At 44.8% G+C, this 15,383-nt stretch overlaps 1 long non-coding RNA gene across 11 annotated transcripts in view; it reads right to left on the reverse strand.

Moving 5' to 3' along the window:
* The window catches only part of LOC132208477 (uncharacterized), a 71,941-nt gene that overhangs the window by 31,238 nt on the left and 25,320 nt on the right, over positions 1 to 15,383 (reverse strand). For 5 of the 11 annotated variants that reach the window (XR_009444583.1, XR_009444580.1, XR_009444582.1 and 2 more), the window contains exon 1: positions 57 to 530. This is a non-coding gene — a long non-coding RNA (uncharacterized LOC132208477). Of the gene's footprint in view, positions 1 to 56; positions 532 to 1,035; positions 1,357 to 5,549; positions 5,692 to 10,023; positions 10,104 to 15,383 lie in introns of those variants that run through there. The other 6 variants (XR_009444579.1, XR_009444578.1, XR_009444574.1 and 3 more) reach the window with 5 other exon arrangements.

Below are 15,383 nucleotides of genomic sequence, written 5' to 3' on the forward strand. Positions count from 1 at the left end.
AACAGGGACCGTGCTCATGTCCCCAGTCCTCCCTTCACCCCAAACCCCGCTCTCACCTTGCAGTAGGAGATAGTTTTCGGCTACTCAGCCCCGGAAGGCGTCGCGGACCCGCGGCCGGGTGCTCGGGGAGCGCAGGCTCGGTGCCAGGCAGCTGTGCCCAGGAGCCGGGCGAAGAGGCCTTCTCCCACCTCGGATCCCCGCTCCCGGCAAAGGCGGCGCAGGGCTGAGCCACTGAGCAGCGAGCGCTCCGGCAGCCCGGATGCCTGCTCCTAGCCCGGTGGTCATGCTGGAGGCCGCTGGAGAACAGGAGGTTGTAGGGGTCCAGGAGCGTGGTGCGATGATCCCCGCTGCCGAACCGCTGGGTCCTCAGCCCACTCCTGGGTAAAGGGATCCAGACAGCGGACTCATCGCCGAGGCAGAGTCGGGGGGTGGGAAAAGGCGTGAGTAGGACCAGGAGAGGAAGGGGATTGACTGAAAGGGAGAAAGAGACAGTGTGTGTGTGTGTGTGTGTGAGAGAGAGAGAGAGAGAGAGAGAGAGAGAGAGAGAGAGAGAGAGAGAGAGAGAGGGGGGGGGGGGGGATTAGAAATGCAGTCTGATTGCGGATGGGTTGGGTTCAAACAGAGATCTTTAAACTTTGTTCGAAAGAAACTCACAACGCTCCCTGCTGAGCGGGTGGAGAGGCTCGGCTAGAGAGTAAGAGAGATGGAGGAAAAGGCGGGGGGAGGGGCGGCGCAGAGTGGGTGGGGGGTCGACGGAGAGAGAGAAAGGCAGAAGCACATACAGAGGGAGGCAGAGACAGAGAGGGGCACACACACACAAAGACCAAAGAGACAGTGAAAGAGAAGGAGAGAGACAGAGAAGTGCACAGCGAGAGAGAGAGAGAGACACAGACAGACAGAGAGTGAGGCGCACACACACAGAGATGGAGAGACAGAGATTGTGTGTGTGGTGGGGGGTGGGTCTGGAGCAAATGAGAGAGGGGAAGGGGGAGACAAAGAGACAGAGTCGCAGAGTTGTACAGCAGGGAAACAAACCCTTCAGGCCGACCAGATATCGTAACTGACTAGTTCCATTTGCCAGCATGTTGCCCATATCCCTCCAGACCCTTCCTATTCATGTGTCCATGCAGGTGACTTTTAAATACTGTGAGTATAATAGCCTCTGGCAGTTCATTCCATACACAAACTACACCAGGGAGGACACATTGGCTCCAAATCCATCTCCCATCCTCTGAGAGAAAGAACAGGAAATGACATCACCAACCCAAGGAAACCGAAACACTTGAAGAGAAAGCGGGACCGAACTCCAGCGCTTCACCGGAGGCTCACTGATGATTTTACCTGGAATGGTGACGAATCATCTGAAAACTAACCTTCCAGCTCATTGAGCAATCTTACATCCAGAACCTGAACCCTGAGCTACAAATCTTCTCAAAACCCGATAATGCTTTGCCACTTGATTAACAGATGCATCCTATTTTTTTAAAAAAATAAAGTTTTCTTGCTGGATGTATGACTGACTGATCAATGTTTGTTGTCCTTCCTTAACTGAGCCTTGGGAACTCTGCAGCCCAATGCTATCAATGTGGATTTCACAAGCTTCAAAATCTCCACTCCCACCACTGCATCCCAAAACTAGCCCATCTCGTCCCCACCTCCCTAATCTGTTCTTCCTCTTACCCATCTGCTCCTCCCAGCTCAAGCCAAGCCCCATTCCCTACCTATGAAGCTCCTCCCACCCCCTTGACCTGTTCGTCCTCCCCAGAGTGACCTATCCCCTCCCTCCCTCCCCACCTACACTCACCTCTAATGGCTTCATGTCCAGCCCCTTAAGACCACAAGATACAAGTCGAAGTTGGGCCATTCGGCCCATGAAGTCCACTCCGCCATTTAAATCATGGATGATGGGCATTTCAACACCACTTCCCTGCACTCTCCCCGCAGCCCTTGATTCCTTTTGAGATCAAGAATTTGTCGATCTCTGCCTTGAAGGCATCCAACAACCCGGCCTCCATGCACTCTGCGGCAATGAATTCCACAAGCCCACCACTCTCTGGCTGAAGAAATGTTGTCTCATTTCAGTTTTAAATTTACCCCCTCTAATTTTAAGTCTGTGCCCACGGGTCCTCGTCTCCCCTCCTAACGGAAACAACTTCCGAGCGTCCACCCCTTCTAAACCATTCATTATCTTGTAAGTTTCTATTAGATCTCCCCTCGACCTTCTAAACTTTAATGAGTACAATCCCAGGATCCTCAGCCGTTCATCATACGCTAAACCTACCATTCCAGGGATCATCCATGTGAATCTACGCTGGACACGCTCCAGGGCTAGAATGTCCTTCCTGAAGCATGGGGCCCAAAATTGGACACAGTATTCTAAATGGGGCCTAACGAGAGCCTTATAAAGCCTCAGAGGCACATTGCTGCTTTTATATTCCAACCCTCTTGAGATAAACGACATTACATGCGCTTTCTTAATTACTGACTCTAGGGACTATTAACGTTGTCCTACTATGAACAAACGGAGAGAGGAACAGACCAAGAAATTTATGGCCAGTCAGAATAATCTCAGCACTGGAGAAGCTATAAAGAGGCATTCTTAGGGGTAGAATGTACTTGCATGAATTAATCAGGGATAGTCAGTATGGATTTGTTAAGATGAGGTCACATTTCAGAAATTTGATCCTTTTTTGAGGAGATGTTGGAGTGTTGATGAGCTTATGCATTTGATGTGGACTTAGTAAAGCCCCCCTTGGCAGAGTGATCAAGAAAACAGCAGTCAACGGGATCAAAGGCAAAGAGGCACACTGGAGCCAAAACTGGCTGAGGCAGAGAGCACAGGGTGATTGACGGTAGAGAGATATCTATCTGACAGGATGTTTGCTTTGAGTGGGGTTGTGCAGGGCTTGCCACAAGGGCCCTTGAAATTTGTCAATGAGATTCATCATTTCAGCTTAAACACAGAGTGTATGACCGTGTCGCTAGCAAATCACTAATTCAGTGAGGAGGATATCGGTGGAATGGTCATGTAAATAACAGCCATGGGATCAAAGGCAAAGTGGCACACTGGATCTAAAATTGGTTGACAGGCAGGATGAATAAACTTCAGGAGGAGATCAACTGACTGGTCAGCTGGGCACAGCAATTGGAACTCAACCAGGAAAAATGTGGGCTAACGAACTCTGGAGGGCTAACAAGGCCTAATGGGTGGTGACCAAAACGCCACACACGACTCCAGCTGTGGCCGAAACAAACTTTTAAACAGCTCCAAAGTGACCTCCCCATTCTTAGAATCTACGCCACGACTGATAAAGGGAGATGTCCCATATGTCTTTGTAACAACCCTTACTAGCCTGTCCTGACCCCTTCAGGAATTTATGAACAAGCACCCCAGCATCCCTTTTCTCCTCTAAGCTTCCCAGTGTCCTGCTATGCATTAGATTTAGATTTAGGTTTTATTATCACATGTATTCAATACACGGTACAAGAGTACAATGTCACCTCAGACGGTGTCATCTCAGGGACAAAGTACCTTGGTACGAAATTTTAGTTGCAGAAGTAGAAAAGGTATCCATCCTTCTTTACTCAGAGTCGTAGGGGAGTGGAATGCAATGCCGGAGAGGGTAGTGAAGTCAGCCTCATTAGGGGCATTTAATTGGCTATTAGACAAGCAAATGGATGACAATATAAGGTAGGGGTGGAGGTTAGATAGACCTTAGGATGAGGGTAAAAGTTTGATACAACATCGTGGGCCGAAGGGCCTGTACTGCGCTGTACCGTTCCACGTTCTATGTTAGAAAAATAAATGAATAAGTTAAAAAGTTCAGCACGACAGTCTTCTTAGTATAACAGTAGAAAAATAAAAACAAAAGTTTAAAAAGTCAAACATTACAGTCCTTTCTTAAGCCACGAATTTGCAGACACTCTGAACGAGGCTTCCCCCGTGACGGTTTGTATTCCCCTGCGTTGGGCTAGGGCCCGCCCATCCTTGCCGGTGGACTTCACTGCTGACTGCCATTGCTGACCTCCATCGGGCACGACAGGCTTTGCCACGTTAAGTACTCTCATCTTATTCCTTCTTCAGGCTACATCAATCCGCCACTGACCTGCCCATCTGACCGATGCCAAGATTGGAGCAGACTAGGGGACATGGTGAAGGTGTTTAAGATTTTGAAGGACATGGAAAGGTTAACTGGAAGTTGCTTTTTCCATTCGTAGACATGTCAATAAACAGGGGGCACAGATTGAAGTTCACAGGTAGAAAGCTAAGAGGGGAGCTGAGGAGAACCTATTTTCCCAGTGTGGTGGGAGTCCTGAGCTCACTGACTGAAAGTGTGACTGATTCAGAAAGTGTCTGAATATTTAAGCAGTATTTAGATGTTCACTTGTGTTGCCGTAGGCTCCAGGGCTATGGGCCAAACAATCAAAACGGAAATCAATGCCATGTGAGTTCAATGTAGACAGAGCTTTGTTGAGCAGTGCAGGAACTACGGACCGCACGGCCTCCTCCTGTGCACCAAACATCCATGAGTCTATAATTACACAGCTTTTCTTTGAGGCATTTCTCCACTTGACTGATTCTTTGTAAATGCAAGGCCGACAAAATAAATCCTTTTATTAAAAGCTTCCATCTCACTGAGAAAGCTTCAGGCCAATTTGATAATCTGCTCTCAAAAATCTGCTCATATTTTGATAGTTATGACAAATTCTACTATCAGGGCTGACACAATCCACAACATTCTAAATCAATCAACAATATTCCAGAAAGATGATCATTTGCCGTTCCTACCAATTTTAACAGATGCTTTAGAAAATAGAGAAATAAATCTAGATCTGTCAAGAACTAATCAGTTCTTCCTTGGACCATACTCATATGTATCAGTTTTCAATGAAATATGCCCATTAGTTTGTGAGTTACATTGCTGACCAACAGAACAACAAATGGGCAAAAACATGACCTCACATTAAGTGTTATCACTGCTGCAAGTGAGCAGTAGAGTCATACCACACTTCTGAATATTTTTCCCAGTATTCTAATGATGAAAACATGATTGGGAACAAAAACAGCTGCTGAGGCTAGTGTCTTTGAGAAACAATAGCATCATACATATGTAGCGCATCATTTATCTTGCAGGAATGCACTGTGCACATTCTGCACAGACCAAGTTATGATTTAACACTCATCGTGGCAGTGACTAAATACAGAAATATACTAATACAGCAAACCTTTTGTTAAACAGCACCTGTGGTCCCAGGAATGTGATGAATAATCAAAAATTCCAGTTGATCAATAGGTCCACACACACAAAAAACACACACTCGATAATAGGAACATAATGCACAGGATATACACATCACTGTTCTCCTTCATTTACAGCATAAATAACTTCAGTAATGATGCAACTTTGCGTGAACTAAAACTTACTGGCAGAGAGCCTTCTCACTTGCACCCTCACCAGACATCACAGAGATTATGAGAAGACAGTAAACATCTGGTATGTAATTTTTGTCAGTTTATTGAGTGTGCTAGTTTATTAAACAAAGTTTACCTCCAGTTAAACCTACAGTTTACAAGTGTATCAGCAATGATAGATTTAGTACTGACACTTGTATTTTTCCTCCAGTTGACGCTTGGATGGACAGATCAAGACAATTTTCAAAGAAAGCACTCTGATTCTTCGACTCCAACCCCTGGAAAAGGAAATTGCAGAATGTCACTGACTCACTTTACTGATTTGAATACAGCATAAGATACATAGAACATCGAACAGTACAGGCCCTTCAGCCCACGATGTTGTGCCGAACTTTTACCCGAAACCTCAGGTCTATCAAACCTCCACCCCTATCTTATATTACCATCCATATGCCTGTCTAATAGTCACTTAAATGCCCCTAATGAGGACGATTCCGCGACCCACTCGAGCTAAAACAAAGATCTCTTTGAATTGTCATTTGTCAGACATGTATTGAATCAAAAAACAAATTTCTCACTTCCATAGATTTCTATAGCACCTTAATATGATTTGTGAAAATTAATATTTCACCCTTTCATTTTATAAATACAACTTTAAACAAAATGCTACTATATAGAACTTCTATGTTGGTATTTGCGCATATGCCATTTCAGTTTGTGTGATCTGTTTCTATACAACGAGTGATAAATACTTCGATTAAAATGGTAGAGAGCAGTGTATGTGAGATTTAATACCATGCTTTATCGGCAGACAGTCCATGAGCGGGTAGTTATTCACGAGACTCAACTGACATCATGTCTCAGGGGGGCTTGTGGCCTCTGGGTTACGTACTGTTTGACCATTGCCTACTGGTCACTGGTTGAGAGCAAAGAGAACTACTGGCTGCTATCCATTTTCAACAAGTGATCACGATAATCTACCTGCGTTTCAATGTCCCATCAACATTCAAGAATTGTTGCTCGAAGAGGCTACTGTGTCACAAACAGGAGCAGAATCAAGATCAACCAGAGATAATGGGAACTGCAGATGCTGGAGATTCCAAGATAATGAAATGTGAGGCTGGATGAACACAGCAGGCCAAGCAGCATCTCAGGAGCACAAAAGCTGACGTTTCGGGCCTAGGCCCTTCATCAAGATCAACCATGTTCTTTTCCCTATCTGAACAAGCTGCCAACACCAGAAATATGGGACCGTCTGAATCAATCTTATACAATTAACTTTTACAGTAGACAACAGGTGCAGAAGTAGGCCATTCAGCCCTTCGAGCCAGCACCACCATTCATTATAATCATGGCTGATCATCCACAATCAGTATCCTGTTCTTGCCTTATCCCCATAACCCTTGATTCCATTATCTTTAAGAGCTCTATCCATCTCTTTCTTGAAACGATCCAGAGACTTGTGCCTCTATTGCCTTCTGGGGCTGAGCATTCCATACATCCACCGCTCTCTGGGTGAAGAAGTTTTTTTCTCAACTCTGTTCTAAATGCCCTACTCCTTATTTTTAAACTGTGTCCTCTGGTTCTGGACTCACCCGTCAGCGGAAACATGGTTCCTGCCTCCAGAGTGTCCAATCCTTTAATAATCTTATACATCTCAATCAGACCCCCTCTCATCCTTGTAAGCCAGGGCCCTGTACAGCTGCAGAAGGACCTCTTTGCTCCGATACTCAATTCCTCTTGTTATGAATGCCAGCATGCCATGAGCTTTCTTCACTGCCTGCTGTACCTGCGTGCTTGTTTTCATTGACTTCTGTACAAGAACACCTAGATCTCGTTGTACTTCCCCTTTACCTAACTTGACTCCATTTTGATAGTTATCTGCCTTCCTGTTCTTTCCACCAAGGTGGATAACCACACATTTGTCCACATTAAACTGCATCTGCCATGCATCCGTCCACTCACCTCGCCTGTCCAAGTCACCCTGTATTCTCATAACATCCTCCTCACATTTCACACTGCCGCCCAGCTTTGTGTCATTGACAAATCTGCTAATATTACTTTTAGTGCCTTCATCTATATCATTAATGTATATTGTAAACAGCTGCAGTCCCAGCACCGAACCTTGTGGTACCCCACTGGTCACCGCCTGCCATTCCCAAAGGGACCCGTTTATCACTACTCTCTGCTTCCTGTCAGACAGCCAATTTTCAATCCAACTCAGTATTTTGCCCCCAATAACATGTGCCCTAATTTTGCTCACTAATCTCCTCTGTGGAAATTTATCAAAGGCTTTCTGAAAGTCCTGGTCCACTCCATCCACTGGTTCTCGCTTGTCCATCTTCACAGTTACATCCTCAAAAAATTCCAGAAGATTAGTCAAGCGCAATTTCCCCTTCGTAAATCCATGCTGGCTCTGACCTATCCTGTTACGGCTATCCAAATGAGTTGTAATTTCATCTTTTATAATTCACTCCAGCATCGTTCCCACCACTGACGTCAGGCTAACCGGTCTATAATTTCCTGTTTTGTCTCTCCCTCCTTTCTTGAAAAGTGGGACAACATTAGCCACCCTCCAACCTGCAGGAACTGATCCTGAATCTGTAGAACATGGGAAAATGATTACCAATCCGTTCACGATTTCTAGAGCCACCTCCTTAAGTCCCCTGGGATGCAGACCATCAGGTACCGGGGACTTAGCAGCCTTCAGACCCAACACCATTTCCTGATGAATATAAATACCCTTCAGTTCATCCATTACCCTACGTCCTTCAGCCACCATTACATCTGGGAGATTGCTTGTGTCTTCCCTAGTGAAGACAGATCCAAAGTACCTATTCAACTCTTCTGCTATTTCCTTGATCCCCATAATAAATTCACTCTTTTCTGTCTTCAAGGGCCCAATTCTAGTCTTAACCATTTTTTTTTCACATACCTTTTTCTATCCTCCTTGATAATGGGAACTGCAGATGCTGAAGAATCCAAGATAACAAAGTGTGGAGCTGGATGAACACAGCAGGCCAAGCAGCATCTCAGGAGCACAAAAGCTGATGTTTCGGGCCTAGACCCTTCATCGAGGCCCGAAACATCAGCTTTTGTGCTCCTGAGATGCTGCTTGGCCTGCTGTGTTCATCCAGCTCCACACTTTGTTATCCTTACTATCCTCCTTAATATTTTTGGTCAGTTTTCCTTTGTACCTCATTTTTTTCTCTGCGTATTGCCTTTTTAGTCAACTTCTTTTGCTCTTGAAAACCTTCCCAGTCCTCCGGCTTCCCACTCATCTTTGCTATGTTATACTTCTCTTTTATCTTTATAGAGTCCTTAACTTCCCTCGTCAGCCATGGCCGTCCCTGCCTCCCCTTAGGATCTTTCTTGCTCTTTGGAATGAACTGATCCTACACCTTGTGCATTATATCCAGAAATACCTGCCATTGTTGTTCCACTGCCATCCCTGCTACGGTATTGAACCATTGAACTTTAGACAGCTCCTCCCTCATCGCTCCATAGTTCCCTTTGTTCAACTACAATACTGACACTTCCGATTCTCCCTTCTCCGTCTCAAATTGCTGATTAAAACTTATCATATTATCATCACTACCTCTAATGGCTTCCTTACTTTGAGGTCCCTGATCAAATCCAGTTCGTTGCCCAACACCAGATCCAGAATTGCCTCCTCCCTGGTAGGCTCCATACTGACTCTGCATCTCCTGATTCTATGTCTCCACTCGCAAGGGGCTGAAGATTTTATATTTCTTTACATTCATAATTTCATATTCATTTTACTATTTACTATTTCTTTATTATTTCATTTTCTTTACTTCTGACTATTTTAAATACGACATGTTTTCTTATGCTACATCAGTGACGACATTTCAAAAGTAGTTTAGCTGCCTATAAAGTACTTTTTATACCGGAGACCATAAAATATGCTACATAAATGCAGTTCTTTCTTTTATTAACTGCTGTAGTTGTGTGCTTCTTTGCCAATGGAGGATTGGCTACAATTACGCAGAGGAGCATAAGTGAAATACATTTCCCATGACAAAATTCCAAACCAAAGTTACGAAATTAGAATAATAAAATATTGCCTGTTTGCAACTGAACTGTAGATGAGCAAAGGTCACTTAGTCAGTAAAGTACAAATTAACTATGTTCCCGACATGGAGAATACAAATGAAAACTACGGTAATGCTCACAGGAACTTGGACAATGTTCTACTTTATGATCATAGCAATGCCATATCATCAACACAGGTTTTAATAGATAATAAGTCAATCTGGGATATTTATTCATTTGTTTTATATCCTCAAGATCATCTTCGCAAATCCTGTGAACAGGGACCACTGAACAGCTGACTTAGAATTTTTTTCCACCTATAATATCCATGTTTTATCCTTCTCCCCTCGAAGTTTGTCTGCAGGAAGATGAGTTTACAGGGGCCTTACAGTTTTAATTTGTACATATATGTGTCCAATCTTTGTAAATATCTGTCTGTAGTGAGAATCCATGCATTTGCAATAAATAGGCATTCTTGTTAAGAACAGAAACCTGGACCGTGGTCTTCATCAGTTTGGATCTAAAAGACAGGTAAATTAGGGAAATTTACATACTTTTTAAAATCTTCCACATTGGGATTACTCTGGAAACAGCAGGCTCGAATTGCAGCATGGTACCCTTCTGAATGTAACACCTGAAATCACGAAAGTAATAAATTCCTTGAAAACGAACACAGATTCTATACATGAAGGTTACACAAATCCACGAGCTACAACATGGGGAAAAATACAGTGGATGCTATTTTTAACGAACAGTGTGACTACATCAACTGTTCTGTCTGAGAGTGAAATCTGAGAAATGAAAAGTGAAAACTGCCGGGTTAGAAAGATCCAGTTACGTGCTTACCTGATGGAAATGCATTGATTGTGATATTAATATATATATGATTGTTAATTGAGAGTACTGATGAATTTTGCTTATTGTTTCTGTGATCATCTCAACAATCCATTTGTCAACACAATAAAGTAGATATTGTTATCGTAAAACACCCCTGTAAATCCAAAGAAAATTTCAAGAGGGGCCAAATAAGTAGTGTTGGGGAACAAAGAAATGGCAGAGGAACTGAACAAGTATTTTGCATCAGTCTTCAGGTTGGAAGGCACCAGTAGTAGAACTTTAAGGGAGTCTGAAGCAGAAGTGAGTGCGGTGGCCATCACTAAGGAGAAGGTACAGGGGAAGCTGAAGGGTCTGTGTGGAATTTGTACATTCTCCCCATGTCCGCACGGGTCTCCGCCAGGTGCTCTGATTTCCATCCACAGTCCAAAGATGTGCAGGCAAGGTGGATCAGCCATGGCAAATGTGAGCTTGCCGGGACACAGTACAGGGCTGGGTCTTGGTGGGATGTTCTTGACGGAGATGGTGCAGACCCAATGGCCTCTTTCCGCTCTGTAGGAATTCTATAATTCCGAGAAGATGGTAAATTACATGGACCAGATGGACTGCCCCCCAGAGTTCTGAAGGAGATAAGTAAGAAGACCATGCAGGTATTGATGATCTTTCAGGAATTACTGGAGTCAGGGTGGGTCCCAAAGGAGTACAAAATGGCAAATATAACACCCCTGTTTAAAATGGAGGGAGGCAAAAGACAAGAAATTAAAAGACGAGAAAAACCTGTTAGCCTGTCATTAGGTCAGATTTTAGAATCCATTATTAAGGATGAGATCGGAGAGTACTTGGAAGGACATGGTAATACTTGGAACTACATGTTAAATTGGGCTGAGAAAACACAACTTTGTCAAGGGAAGGTCTCTGTTAGATTCTTTGAGAATGTAACCAGTGAGTAAAAACAAAAGAGAGCCATTGAACTTTATCTGTTTGGATTTTCAGAAAGCCTTTGACAAGGTGCCACACAGGACGCTTCAAAATAAAAAAAATGAGCTTATGGTGTTAGGGAGTAGGTACTGGCATGGATAGAGGATCGGCTAACTGGCAGAATGCAGAGAGTGGCAATAAAAGGGTCTTTTGCAGGATGGCAGCCAGCAACTACAGGAGTTCCACAGTCATCAGAGTTCAGACTACAGCCATTCACGTTATACATTAGCAATCTGGACAAAGGAACTAATGGTATTGTTGTCCACAGGGGGTTGTTGCTAAGTTTGCAGATGACATTTCGATAGGTGGAGAGGCAAGTAGAACATAGAACATAGAACATAGAACAGTACAGCACAGAACAGGCCCTTCAGCCCACAATGTTGTGCCGACCATTGATCCTCATGTATGCACCCTCAAATTTCTGTGACCATATACATGTCCAGCAGTCTCTCAAATGACCCCAATGACCTTGCTTCCACAACTGCTGCTGGCAACGCATTCCATGCTCCCACAACTCTCTGCGTAAAGAACCTGCCTCTGACATCCCCTCTATACTTTCCTCCAAACAGCTTAAAACTATGACCCCTCGTGCTAGCCATTTCTGCCCTGGGAAATAGTCTCTGGCTATCAACTCTATCTATGCCTCTCATTATCTTGTATACCTCAATTAGGTCCCCTCTCCTCCTCCTTTTCTCCAATGAAAAGAGACCGAGCTCAGTCAACCTCTCTTCATAAGATAAGCCCTCCAGTCCAGGCAGCATCCTGGTAAACCTCCTCTGAACCCTCTCCAAAGCATCCACATCTTTCCTATAATAGGGCGCCTAGAACTGGATGCAGTATTCCAAGTGCGGTCTAACCAAAGTTTTATAGAGCTGCAACAAGATCTCACGACTCTCAAACTCAATCCCCCTGTTAATGAAAGCCAAAACACCATATGCTTTCTTAACAACCCTGTCCACTTGGGTGGCCATTTTAAGGGATCTATGTATCTGCACACCAAGATCCCTCTGTTCCTCCACGCTGCCAAGAATCCTATCCTTAATCCTGTACTCAGCTTTCAAATTCGACCTTCCAAAATGCATCACCTCGCATTTATCCAGGTTGAACTCCATCTGCCACCTCTCAGCCCATCTCTGCATCCTGTCAATGTCCCGCTGCAGCCTACAACAGCCCTCTACACTGTCAACGACACCGCCGACCTTTGTGTCGTCTGCAAACTTGCTGACCCATCCTTCAATCCCCTCGTCCAAGTCATTAATAAAAATTACAAACAGTAGAGGCCCAAGGACAGAGCCCTGTGGAACTCCACTCACCACTGACTTCCAGGCAGAATATTTTCCTTCTACTACCACTCGCTGTCTTCTGTTGGCCAGCCAATTCTGTATCCAAGCAGCTAAGTTCCCCTGTATCCCATTCCTCCTGACCTTCTGAATGAGCCTACCATGGGGAACCTTATCAAATGCCTTACTGAAGTCCATATACACCACATCCACAGCTCGACCCTCATCAACTTGAGGCAAGTAGTGTTGAGGAAGTGGGGAGGTCACAGAGAGTCTGTAGAGAAGTGGCAGTACAGGCATGGGCTATTTTCGAAATGGGGAAAGGCTTCAGAAATCTGAAGCACAAAGATGCCCCAGTTCAGGATTCTTTTAACATGCAGGTTCAGTTGGCAGTTGGGAAGGCAAATGCAATGTCAGCATTCATTTCCATACGGCAAAAATACAAGAGCAGAGATGTATTGCTGAGGCTGTGTAAGGCTCTGGTCATATTGCATTTGGAATATTAAGAGCAGTTTTTGGCCATCTGTCTAAGGAAGGATGTGCGGGCCTTTGTCAGGGTCTAGAGGAGGTTCTCAAACATAATCCTGGCGATGAAGGGACTGTCATGTGAGGAATGGCTGAGAACTCTGGGTCTGTACTCGATGGAGTTTAGAAGGATGAAGGGGGTCACACTGAAGGTAATTCAGGCCTGGATAGAGTGGTCATGGAGATGATGTTTCCACGAGTAGGAGAGACCAGGACCTGGGGGCACAGCCTCAGAGTCAAAGGGACTACCCTTCAGGATGGAGATGAGGAGGAATTTCTTCAGTCAGAAAGTTGTGAATCTGTGGAACTCGTTGATGCAGAAACCTGTGAAGGCCAAGTCAGAGTTGATTTCAGGCGTAGATAGATATGTTCTTGCTTAGTATGGACACAGGAGAATGGGATTGAGAATGATTGATCCCACTCAATGGGCTGAATGGTCTAATTCTGTTCTTAAATCTTCAGGTCTAAAACACTGGAATGAATCAGTTCAGTGTCATTTTTATTGCACTGCAAGGACAGTAGCTCTCCAAAAGACCGAACAGATTTTCTCACGCTGTTGTGGCAAACCTATTCAATAACTGGCAACAATGCTCCTATTGTGCCTCTCTCAGCCGATGCTAGTTAGTTCTCCTACTCATCGTAACTGGACCATCCTGGTATTACTGGCACTAGTGCCATGTTTAAAGGCTATTGTGAACCAGTAAAATGCTCAGAATCCAGAACTGCCTTGTACAGTTCATAGCATTTGTCCCAGACAGGGTAGGAAAGGGGAAATTAGCACCTTATTTTACAGTTAGGGACCTGGAAGTCCTGGTGGATGGATTGGTGCAGTGCAGAACTGTCCTCTTTCCCAAGGACAAGCACAGGAGGCCATGACACAAGACTCGGCCAGACTCATCTGAGGCTGTCCAGTGTCAATGCAGTCTCAACCACCAAAAGAACCATCCAGCATTGCTGCAAGATCAGTGACCCCTGCTCCAACAGAAGAAGAGCCTCATTGTTCTGTGCTACCTCACATTCACACTCTCTCTAATTCTGCACCACCCTTCAGCACAGCTCATGTAATACCATTCTCACCAAAGCATTCAATGTCTGTCTTCGCTTGCTCTCGTCTACTTGAGGCCCCAAGGCTATTATTCCTGTATGTTCTCTGTGCCTCTTGCTCTCACCCAGGAGACCTCACCTCCCTTCCCAAACATACATGAGCACTAACAAATGCACCAGCTCATTTCATCTCACTCAATCCCTCCCTTTGTTTCATTCCAGGAAAAACAGCCCACAGTAGGGCAGAAAGAGCCAACACAGGTAGTGAGGTGTCTAACGTTTGACTTCTCACAACCTATGAGGATAGTGTCCTGACCATGATCATTCTGAGCAGCCAACTGATTGCATCCAAGCCCCTCGAGTGATATCAGACAATGCCCTGGAGTTAGCTAGATCTGCTGCCTGAAACTGCCTCCCTTGACTGGAGACCATTCCCCTCAGAACATGAAGCATGACCATGAGGTTGGAGACAATGCAACGCATTCTGTGCTTCTGCAGCTGGCACATGCTGCAGGTGTGAGATCAACATATCACGGTGCTGAACGGCAACACATCCACTCCTTTGATTGATGACTGCTGACAAACATGACAAGCTGTCTGGCTTGGTCTCGATGCCAAAAAGTTAATCAATATACTAGCATTATGAGTCTGTGAGATGTGGCAGAGGGGGCAACCCATAAAAAGACAAGGCAAATGAAGACAAGGCAGAGGAGCTGTTAGCATTCATGCGGGGACAAAATGAGAGTGGAGAGCTCAAGCAAGGTGTCCTGATGTGTAACGTGGCCCAATACACGAATGGGTGCCTGTTCCTGCATATAAAAGTGCCCTGGCAGCAGCACTGCAATGAGGGGGGCTGCTGCAATCCAAAATTCAGCAATGAAGTACAGAAGAGTACTGAAAGCAGATCTGAGATGTGCCATGATGTGCTGAGGCTGGAACATGCCACATGTCAAAACTGTGGACATGGGGTGCTACTGATGGGTGTGGCTGGAGATGCTGGTGACTAGTGTCCAAGTTGGGGATCCAGAGGAGCATTGAGCAATGTGGAAGCACCACACACCCACTCTGAATTTCATTTCGGTAATTCTCAGCATCTAGTTCCTGTCTGGCAGGTAGAAAAAGGGAATAATTATTAATGAGGGTGGTACTGAGAAATAATCTATGCCTTTTTGTGCTCCCTAGCGCGAATTTCTGCTCAATGTCTGCAATTTTACTGCAAAATGAAACATTTTGGTTTTGACATCCAGAAGGAA

This window comes from Stegostoma tigrinum, unplaced genomic scaffold (assembly GCF_030684315.1).
Source record: "Stegostoma tigrinum isolate sSteTig4 unplaced genomic scaffold, sSteTig4.hap1 scaffold_412, whole genome shotgun sequence".
Lineage (NCBI taxonomy): Eukaryota > Metazoa > Chordata > Chondrichthyes > Orectolobiformes > Stegostomatidae > Stegostoma > Stegostoma tigrinum.